This window comes from Populus alba, chromosome 11 (genome assembly GCF_005239225.2).
Source record: "Populus alba chromosome 11, ASM523922v2, whole genome shotgun sequence".
NCBI classification, from domain to species: Eukaryota; Viridiplantae; Streptophyta; class Magnoliopsida; order Malpighiales; family Salicaceae; genus Populus; species Populus alba.
In genome coordinates, this window is record NC_133294.1 from 17,128,029 (window position 1) to 17,138,828 (window position 10,800).

General features: G+C 37.2%; 1 long non-coding RNA gene across 1 annotated transcript in view; it reads right to left on the reverse strand.

Moving 5' to 3' along the window:
• Positions 1–6,337, reverse strand: part of LOC140956172 (uncharacterized) — a 51,394-nt gene extending 45,057 nt beyond the window's left edge. The window contains exon 1 of the long non-coding RNA XR_012171258.1: positions 6,229–6,337. This is a non-coding gene — a long non-coding RNA (uncharacterized lncRNA). The remainder of the gene's footprint in view (positions 1–6,228) is intronic.
• Between the last annotated feature and the right edge of the window lie 4,463 nt (positions 6,338–10,800).

A 10,800-nucleotide genomic window follows, 5' to 3' on the forward strand; every position in this document is an offset into this window, starting at 1 on the left:
AATGTCCTCTTTATACCATTTCCACCATTATCACTCTCTCAAGCCTCTATACATCTTGTTAGAACCAGGATGTATGGTATAGGTAGTTTGGTGTGCTATCCATCATCAACATCTTTTTCAAATTCAATACACAACCCTGGAACCAAATTCAAACGCCATCCTTATAGATAATAAAACCCGGAGCTCTCCCTTAACTCCAATTCATCTCAATTTGCAAGGTATATCATCCTTCTATTTTAGTTACTTTTAATCTAGTCTATCAAGTTTGACTTAACCTGAAAATAGCAAAAAAAAGGCTCTTGATTCATAAATCTCAAATTGACAACCTTCATCTAATAACCCTGTGTAACTCTTTAATCAAGGGTCTCCTCATCTCATGAATATTGAGCCAAAACTACCCATAGATTTTCTGCTCAAGGCATCAACAAATAACATTCACCTTGTCCGGGTGATACTAAATCGTGCAATTATAATCACTTGACAGTTCTATCCAACTTCTATGTCTCAAATTCAGATCCTTCTACTAAAAGATATACTAAAGACTCTTATGATATGAAAATCTCATATGTATCCCCATACAAGTAGTGTCTCCAAATCTTAAGGGCAAACACTATTGCAACTATCTTCAAATCATGAGTGGGGTAATTTTGCTTCATGTTTCAACTTTTCGAGGCGAAGTAATCACATTAATCATTCTGCATCAAAACATAGCCCAAACCATTCTTGCATACATCACAGTACACGATAAAACTACCAAACCTTAAAGGTATGTCAAAATTAAAAGCTGTTAATAAACCTTTCCTTTAACTCTAGGAAAACTCTTCTTATATTTTTCTAACCATTGAAAACTTGACATTTTTTTCTGTGTCCCCTTTAGTCGAATGGAGCAGTAATTCATTAAAAGTTCTCTACGAATCTCCTGTAGTAATCCTGTTTAAAACCCCAGGCAAACTCAATCTCAGATACCGTAATCAGTTTTAGGCCACTACTTAACTGTCTCCATTTTTTGTGGATCAACCTCTATCCTATTTCTAGACACTACATGTCCCAGAAACCCAACACTCTCTAAACCAAAACTCAACTCTTGTGAGAAACTTTCCATAAAACTAATGATCTCTTAAAGTTTGAAGCACCCAATCTCAAATGCTCTTCATGTTCCCTCTTCATTCCATTGAATAAACCAAGATACCATGCAATGAACACAAATAACAAACTTATCAATAAACAACTTAAAAACTATGTCCATCATGGTCTATAAGGTCACTAGTGCATTCCTTAACCCAAAAAGACAACACTAAGAACTCATAATGCTCATAATGAGTCCTATAAGTAGTTTTAGGAATATCCTCCTTCCTAATCCTCAAATGGTGATATCCTGAACGCAAATCAATCTTTGAGAAACATTGGCTGGGGCGGGACACTTCGAGGTGGGTAGTTTATTTGGGGTGGATGCCTCCTAAATAGTAACGGAGGTGTGCGAAGGTAAGCTCAAGTTAGGATTCTGCTCATGAGCGTAATGGTTAAGTCCGCCTGACTATGAGACTGACTGGTCGAACAGAGATGAAAGTCGGCTATAATAATGTGAGGGAGTGGATATCTATTTTTAAAAGTGACCTTGTTCAAGTACCTATAGTCTATACACATCCTCATCGACCCATCCTTCTTCTTTACAAATAAAACAAGTGTTCCACATGGAGACACGCTATGATAGATAAAACCTCTTATCCAACAAATCTTGAATCTGATCTTTTAAATCTTTTAATTCTATTAGTGTCATCATATAAGCTACTATAGATATTGGTTTTGTTCCCGAAACTAGATCAATATAGAATTCAATCTCCCTATTAGGAGGTAGTCCAGGTAAATCATAGGGAAAAACATCGATGAATTCCTTAACCATCAAAACTTATTCCATCCTTAGGAGGTTTCATGCTCACATCTCGCACATAAGCCGAAAAAAAAAACCTTTGCATACCCTTTTGTTACTATTCCTTCTCGTGATGGCCAAGAGAATACTCAATGGAGATGATAACCTATCTCCATGAAAAGCAAACTTTATCTCCTCATCAAGCTTGAAAGCCAATGTCTTATTCCAACAATCAATTGAGGCATGATGCCTTGACAACCAATCTATACCTAATATCACATGAAAGCCTACTATTTTTAAAATTAACAAATCACCCGATAGCTTTCTACATTGCACTTCAACCTCACAATCAACACAAATATATTCCCCAAACATAACCTCATCTTAAAAGATAGCCACACAAAGGACTCTCTAACAAAATGGGTTATTTAGTAAACCTTCAAGCAAAATATGACGACACAAAAGAATGAGTTACCTTTATATCAAACAAAACTCTAGCCTCAAAAGAACATATTGAAGTGTACCTGAGATAACAGTGTTGGATGTTTGGGCATTCTTCTAAGTAAGGACAAAAACTTGTGCTTGTCTCTGAATATTTGGTGCAAAACCTCTACCACCTACTCCACGGCCCTACTAGTTGCGCCCACCAGCTCCACAACCACCTTGAAACATAAAATGGCTAATGATTGAGTTTGAGCAGGAGATGCAACTGATACAAATACACCAGGCGTGGACAACCGCCTGTTTGGACAATCCCTCAATAAGTGATTAGTTTGTCCGCAACTGAAACAAAGCTCTATCTACCTAATAATGAACTGTGGCATAATGCCTAGATCCATAAGACTGACATTAAGGCCTCCTATCTAAACCTTATGGTGTTAACTGAACAATACTTTGACTCTGACTCTAGCACCTCCACTTATACTATGTCTATTATTTCCCTTGACAATACCTTTATGAGAAATTCTTGGACTGTCTAAACTGGCCTTATCAACCTCCATGTTCGCTATTAGGACCTATATCAGACCATTGCTGGAAAAAAAACTAATTTGCCACCTTGGGGCCTTTTGGTCGAACCCACTGATAATTCATCCTCTAACTCTTGTACCACAATAGCTCGGGCATGATCCACTATGGTCGGGTACATCTTAAACTCATGAGCCCTAATAACTTTGAATAGGTAGTTATTAAGATTCTGAACAAACCTCTTGATCTCCCTCTCCTTAGTTGGTACCAAATACCTAGTAAATCTGGACGGCTGTTTGAACTCCATTTTATATGTTATCACAATCAAGTCACCCTAAACCAACTTCTCAAATTCATATGATATGGCATCCCTCACACTTTTCGGCAAAAAACACTCCAAAAACATTTTAGAACTCCTTTCATGCCATCAGTGGAGAACTAACTGCCCTTTCACTCCTCTTAGATTTATACCAGTTCATAACCACCTTTTGCACCTCTCATTCCTAAGTTGAGCAATAGAAATGTCCTTCTAATCATTACCGTCATGGTTGGTATTAACTACATATCTAACTCTCAGCATATTTCATAAAAGAACTCATGTATATCAACATAACTATAAAAGAGTTTTAAGAATGACATAGCAAACACAACATTGAAGAATTATAAAAGGAATAACATCAAGACAAGATAGATCTTAAGCTCCATATATTACAGGGGTTTTAACAAAAACTAATTACGAGGTTTTATCAAAACTAGGCTCTAATACCACCTTTCTCACGACCCGAATATCGGGTCCATGACTGGCAACGTAAAAACAGTATTAAAAAGACATCCCACCTACACTAAGCCTCTTAACGAACATATAAAAAAAACATGTTATTTAAAATTATGTAACATTTCATAATCTTCAGAAATATTATATTATTTGAAACAAATGAAACCAAATAATAATTCAAAACTTCTCATTGGTAATTACAGCAAAAACATTAAACCATAATACTCATTACATTTTCAAAATCCAAACTTAATTAAAACAAGGTAATAGTGTAACATCTAAGACATTGAATTAAAACTAAAAGGAAAACCTTGCGAAACAAGCAAGGCATACAAACCAAAACTGAAAAAGCAGGAACACTCAACAAGCTCCACATGCTAACAGAAACATTTGATATACCTATTTTGATATGATACATTTGATATACCTATTTTTTTCTATACTTGATTTATGTAACCATATTCACTTATCTTAAAATGAATATTAGCATGTATTATACACTACAAGATTTCATAGTTTTATTAACAGGCCGAATCTGTTGGTGTAAGATTCATACTCCATTGGTAAATTTTTTACCGACTAAATCATTGACGGGAAGTGTCTATCGGCATGCCTTTCATTGGTAATCCCACATTCCATCGCTAACTTTGTCGGTAAAAAAAAACTTGCTGATGGTTTTGCAAACGGAAAATGCGTGCAAAAAAAAAATTCCCGCTGGAAATATACCGATGGATTTATTCTATCGGTGATAGTGCCATATCCAATAAAAAAAATTTAGCTCTAGGTAAAATGCCGACAAACTCCATCCGTCCGTGAAGACGTCGATGATTATGGCATTTCTAGTAAATATTTTTCAACTCTCTATAAAATACCGATGGACTATATCCATCTGTAAATCCATCAATAGAGATTTTTAAATTTGTTTTTTAAAAAATTATTTAGAATAAATAATATAAAGCAAAGGGATTATTGGAAAAAGATGGAGAAATTAGCTTATCTTGCTATGAGAGAGCTTACAACTAGTTTCAATAGAACTTTAAACAATCATAGGAGTTCACCTTCAAAATCAAATTAATCTCCTATGATCTCTAAGAAGGTTGATTTATCCATGACTTCTTTTTCTTTGTACGGTTAAAAAAATAAAAGTTATTCCACACATAACAGTGCAAATCAAACATCTATTATGGATAGAAAAGAAAAAAAAAAACACTAGATTACCAAAGGCAGGTGGAACATCGAAGCAACACAATTAAAGTCCTGTTAATCATCACAAATCATTTTCTTATTATGTCTAGTTTCTGTTAAACTAGTCATTCATCTGATAACAAAAATGTAACTAAGATGAGAAAAAAAAATGTTTATCTAACACAGAAGTAGTTGAATATTTACCTATCTTTCTGCCAGACTTCCTCTTCCATAAAACGTACAAGGCAACTAAAACCAACAGAAGAACCGCTAAAATTGTTGAGGCCCAGAATATGATCAGTGTCACTTTGTCCATTGCACTGCTTTCTAGATGCATCCACAAGTAAGAAATAAGAATCATCAGTTTGTTTTTGAAATCAATTTGTGCTTCTAACTGACTAAACCACTTGGTCATTGCAGAGACTATCTTACAATCTTAGTTTAAGGTCTTGTTCCTATAAACAGAGGACCAGCTATCTAGTGTACCTGTAGTTCTCATTCTTTCGCATTCAAAGAGGACCTAGTTTGTAGAGCCCAGCAAAAGCTTTCATATCATCGTTCACATGAGAGGTTGTCTTCCCAAACTGGGAAGGCATGTTAAAAATACACCGACTACAAATACTTTGTACTGTCTCAGAGCAAAGTGACCTATAAATACTAAAATTTCAGGATGGTAAGTTTAATGCCTGTGTTCAGAAAAGAAAAGGGAATATATCATCAAAGTTGATCTATGTGGGCACCCAAAAACAACTTTTAATAAATTTTCTTTGCCCATGTTAAATCATGGAGCATACACTCACTAGGACCAGCAAGGAAACGAAATAAAAGTAACCAAAGCATGCATAAAGAAAGAATGCTATATCTTACATTGTGATTTTAGTACCAAAGCATGCATAAAGAAAGAATGATGTATCTTACATTGTGATTTTAGTATCTAAAGCTTGCATGAGTGAATGCAAAGTTTATGCAAAGTCTGCTTTGTGTTAAGAACAAGAACACACCAAGTTCAGAAGCAGCCATCCGAACATACAGTTCATCCCCTCCGTAATTGAATTCTCTAACATCCAACAAGTCCCCAAACCACATCACGCAATCAATAAGTTCAGTTGCGGCATAAGCAACGCATAAGCAGTTCCTCAGACAAGCATCTGCACAGTTCTCCTGACTAGTTGTACTAGACTGCATAGCATATGAATTATCTGGCAACTTCAAGTTTGGAAACCTCATAAATCCCTCATTTGTGCTACAATTCAGTGGTTTTCTTGGCACACATCCGCTGGACCAATCCATTGAATACCATTCCTCTGTCACCTTTGGCACAAACCCAGTTGGGCAATGGCAAATGGGCACCTGGTTTTCATTACAAATACCATTTGGACCACATCTTGAATATGCATCACAAAGATCTTTCTGCAAAGAGAACATTAGAAACCACTCATTGGATTTTTGGTTCCATGTGAAGTAATTAAGCATGCCAGAACTGTCAACATGGAACCGTGATATCATATTATTATCGCTGTTGTCAAAGCTAAAGTATATGTAATTTGAGTTATAGATGAATATAGACTTGAATATCTGGTAACCTTTCATTTGAAGACCCCCTCCCAACCTGAGACCATCCCACATGACACCATCCCATGGCCCGCTTCAATATACTATATCTGATCCTCTGTGAAGATGTACCTGTGGAAGCCCCTTGATATCCAATTTATAGGTATAAAGTCCTGCAGATGGATCTTGAAGACTTTTCCACGAAGTCAAGAACCAATTCTGGCCAGTTGTTAGGTCCCATCCTAGCTTCATGCCTGGTATCAAAGTATCACATGGATAATCAAAGCTCTGCCAGATATAGTTGTTTGAACTATCGTTACTGCCAATATTGTTGGAGTTATGCCTTAAGTTGTTGCCTTTGTTTTATTTTAGTATTGTCTGTCTTTGTTATTTTAATTCTGCTGAAATAAAAGACTAGAGCTGGTCTTCACGACGTGAACTAGTCTTCAGGACGTGAACTAGTCTTTAGGAGTCAGTTATGTTGTTAGCTGAACATGGTACATTTATGTTAGTGGTCATGTTAGTGGTCAGCTGAACGTGGCACATTGTAGTGCTACAAACCAGCAATTTCAGTTTGTTTCAAGTCTATTTAAACGTGTAAAGATTGCTGAAACAAGTAAGCAATCAACGATATTTTTCAGTTCAATAAAACAGTAAAAAACTTCCACTGTTCAAAGCAAAATCTGCATTCTGTTTTTCACTTCTTTTTTTCAATCTTTTCAAACTCTTTCAATTGGTATCAGAGCAATTTTCTTGAAGGGCCTGTGATGGATTCTGAATCAAGTTTCACCCATATTTCTCCTTCAATCTTCAATGGAGAGAATTTTCAACTATGGGCAGTAAGAATGGAAACTCACCTAGAAGCCTTAGATTTGTGGGAAGCTGTTGAAGAGGATTATGAGGTGCCACCACTGCCTAATAATCCAACTATGACTCAGATCAAAAGTCATAAGGAGAGAAAGACCAAGAAATCGAAGGCGAAGGCATGTCTGTTTGTTGCTGTTTCCACAACCATTTTCACCAGGATCATGTCACTTCAATCAGCAAAGGATGTTTGGGATTACTTGAAGAAGGAATATGCAGGAGATGAAAGAATTCGTGGAATGCAAAGCTTAAACTTGATACGTGAATTTGAGCTGCAAAGGATGAAGGATTCTGAGACTATAAAGGAGTACTCAGACAAATTGATGGGGATTGCTAACAGAGTCAGGCTGCTGGGAACATCATTTGTAGATTCCAGAATTGTTGAAAAACTTCTGGTCACAGTACCAGAAAAGTATGAAGCTTCAATTACAACATTGGAGAATACTAAAGACCTGTCAAAAATTACATTGACAAAGTTGCTAAATGCCTTACAAGCTCAGGAGCAGAGAAGGCTTATGAGGCAGGATCATGCAATTGAAGGTGCTTTGCAAGCAAAATTTGCAGACTATGACAAGAAGAAGTTCTTCAGGAAGAACGCAGCTTCAGGCAGCATTAAACCAAATCAAGGTTACAACAAAGGAAAATTTATTAAAAGGAATTTTCCACCTTGTCAACACTGCAACAAGAGTGGTCACCCACCATTCAAATGCTGGAAGAGGCCTGACGCAAGGTGCAGCAAGTGCAATCAGCTAGGACATGAGGCAATAATCTGCAGATTCAAAAATCAAAAACAAGAAGAAGATGCTCAAGTCGCGAACCAAGATGATAAGGATCAGATGTTTGTGGCTGCATGCTTCTCGGTTCAAACCACCTCGGACCATTGGCTAATTGATAGTGGTTGCACCAACCACATGATTTTTGATAAAAGTCTTTTCCGAAATTTGCAGCCTACAGAAGCTGCAAAAGTCAGAATTGGAAATGGTGAATGCATTGAAGCGAAGGGAAAGGGAACAATTGCCATCACAACAAATTCAGGTACAAAAACAATTGCAGATGTTCTTTATGTGCCTAATATAGATCAGAATTTGTTGAGTGTGGGGCAATTAATTGAGAAAGGAATGAAGGTGATTTTTGAAAATCAACATTGCTGTATTTTTTATGCTGCTGGGTGTAAAATTCTACAAGTTAGAATGAAGAGCAAAAGTTTCTCGTTTCTGCCATTTGAGGAGGAGCATAATGCTTTCCCAACAAAACTCAATTATACTACATTATGGCACAAAAGGTTGGGGCACTGCCATCAACAAAGGATGCTTACCATGAAGAATTCTGAGGCTGTCAGAGGTATACCTTCATTTACTAAAATTACATTGAACTGTCATGCTTGTCAGTTTGGTAAGCAGAATAGAAAATCATTTCCGAGATCAACTTGGAGATCATCCCAAAAGCTGCAGCTGATTCATACCGATGTGGCTGGTCCTCTAAACACACCATCATTAAATGGCAGTAAATATTACCTGCTGTTTATTGACGATTTCTCTCGAATGTGCTGGATTTATTTCATGAAATTCAAATCAGAGGTGGCTGGAATTTTCTGGAGATTCAAGAAGAATGTGGAGAATCAAAGCAACTGCAGAATTCAAGCAATTTGTTCAGACAATGGCAGAGAATACACATCAATAGAATTCAATCTTTATTATGAAGAAGCAGGCATTGAGCATCAACTCACAGCCCCTTACACTCCAGAGCAGAATGGGGTTAGTGAGAGAAGAAATCGATACATAATAGAGATGGCTAGATGCATGCTACATGAGAAGAACTTGCCTAAAGTTTTTTGGGCAGAAGCTGTTAACACAGCAGTATTCCTGCAAAATCGTCTCCCAACAAAGCTTTTGACAGAAAAAACTCCTTTTGAAGTGTGGTATAATTACAAACCCTCACTTAGTTTTCTTAAGGTTTTTGGCAGCACATGTTTTGTTCACATTCCACAGATTAAGAGGGACAAGCTGGACAAGAAGGCAATGCAAGGTATCTTTATTGGCTATAGCACAATTTCTAAAGCCTACAAAGTATACCTCTCTCAAACCCAGAAGATTACAATTACACGGGATGTGCAGTTCCATGAAGACGACAAATGGAACTGGGATGAAACACAAGAGATCACGGTGCTTGATGATCAAATTATTACTCCCCTGCAAAATGAATCAATTGATGAATCACCAGTACGAGGCACCAGATCACTTGAAGAAATCAATCAAAAGAGCAATGTGGTTGTTTGTGAACTAGAAAATTATGAAGATGCGCAGATGAATCCAGCATGGCAGGAAGCAATGAAGGAGGAAATACACATGATTGAAAAAAAATCATACGTGGGAACTTGTTGATCGACCTGCAGACAAGAACATTATTGGCGTCAAGTGAATTTTCAGGACCAAACTAAATGTTGACAGCTCCATCAACAAATTCAAGGCAAGGCTGGTTGTCAAGGGGTATGCTCAAGTGTATGGGGTGGATTATTCAGACACATTCGCTCCAGTAGCAAGGATGGACACCATCAGATTGTTGCTTGCTGTTGCTGCACACAAAAACTGGAAAGTGTTCCAGATGGACGTAAAATCAGCCTTCCTCAATGGCGATTTACAAGAAGAAATTTATGTTGAACAACCTGCTGGATTTGTTGTTCAAGGAGAAGAAGACAAGGTGTACATGCTGAAGAAGGCACTTTATGGATTAAAACAGGCACCAAGGGCCTGGTATGGCCGAATTGATGACTACTTGACAGGGTTTGGATTTCAGAAAAGTCTTTCTGAATCAACCCTCTATGTGAAGAAAATTGATGATGATGTTCTTATTGTGTCCCTCTATGTTGATGATTTACTTGTAACTGGAAGTAATTTGCAGCAAATTGAAAGGTTCAAGCAGGACATGATGCAAGCTTTCGAAATGAGTGACCTTGGACTCATGAGTTTTTTTCTTGGCATGGAGATTAAACAAAGCAGAGGAGTGATCTTCATTGGTCAAGAAAAATATGCGAAGAAGATTTTGAAGAAATTCCAAATGGAGAATTGCAAACCAACTACTACTCCAATGAATCAGAAGGATGAATTCAGCAAAGAGGATGGGACTGCCAGGGTAGATGAAGAAAAGTACAGAAGCTTTATTGGTTGCTTGCTATATTTGACAGCAACCCGACCTGACATTCTTTATGCAACAAACCTTCTATCAAGGTTTATGCATTGTCCAAGTGAGCTACATATGAGGGCAGCCAAACGTATCCTGCATTACATCAAAGGAACATGCAGTTTTGGTGTTAAATTTATGCAATGTAAAACACTGAAATTGCAAGGCTTTTCTGACAGTGATTGGGGTGGATTCATTGATGACATGAAAAGCACTTCTGGTTTTTGTTTCAATCTAGGCTCAGCAATATTTTCATGGTCATCCAAGAAGCAAAGCATTGTTGCACAATCAACTGCAGAGGCAGAGTTCATTGCTGCCACAGCTGCAGTTAACCAAGCTTTATGGCTTCAAAAGTTACTGCGTGATCTACATATGGAAGAGGAAGAAGCAACTGAAATCTCAGTTGACAATCAAG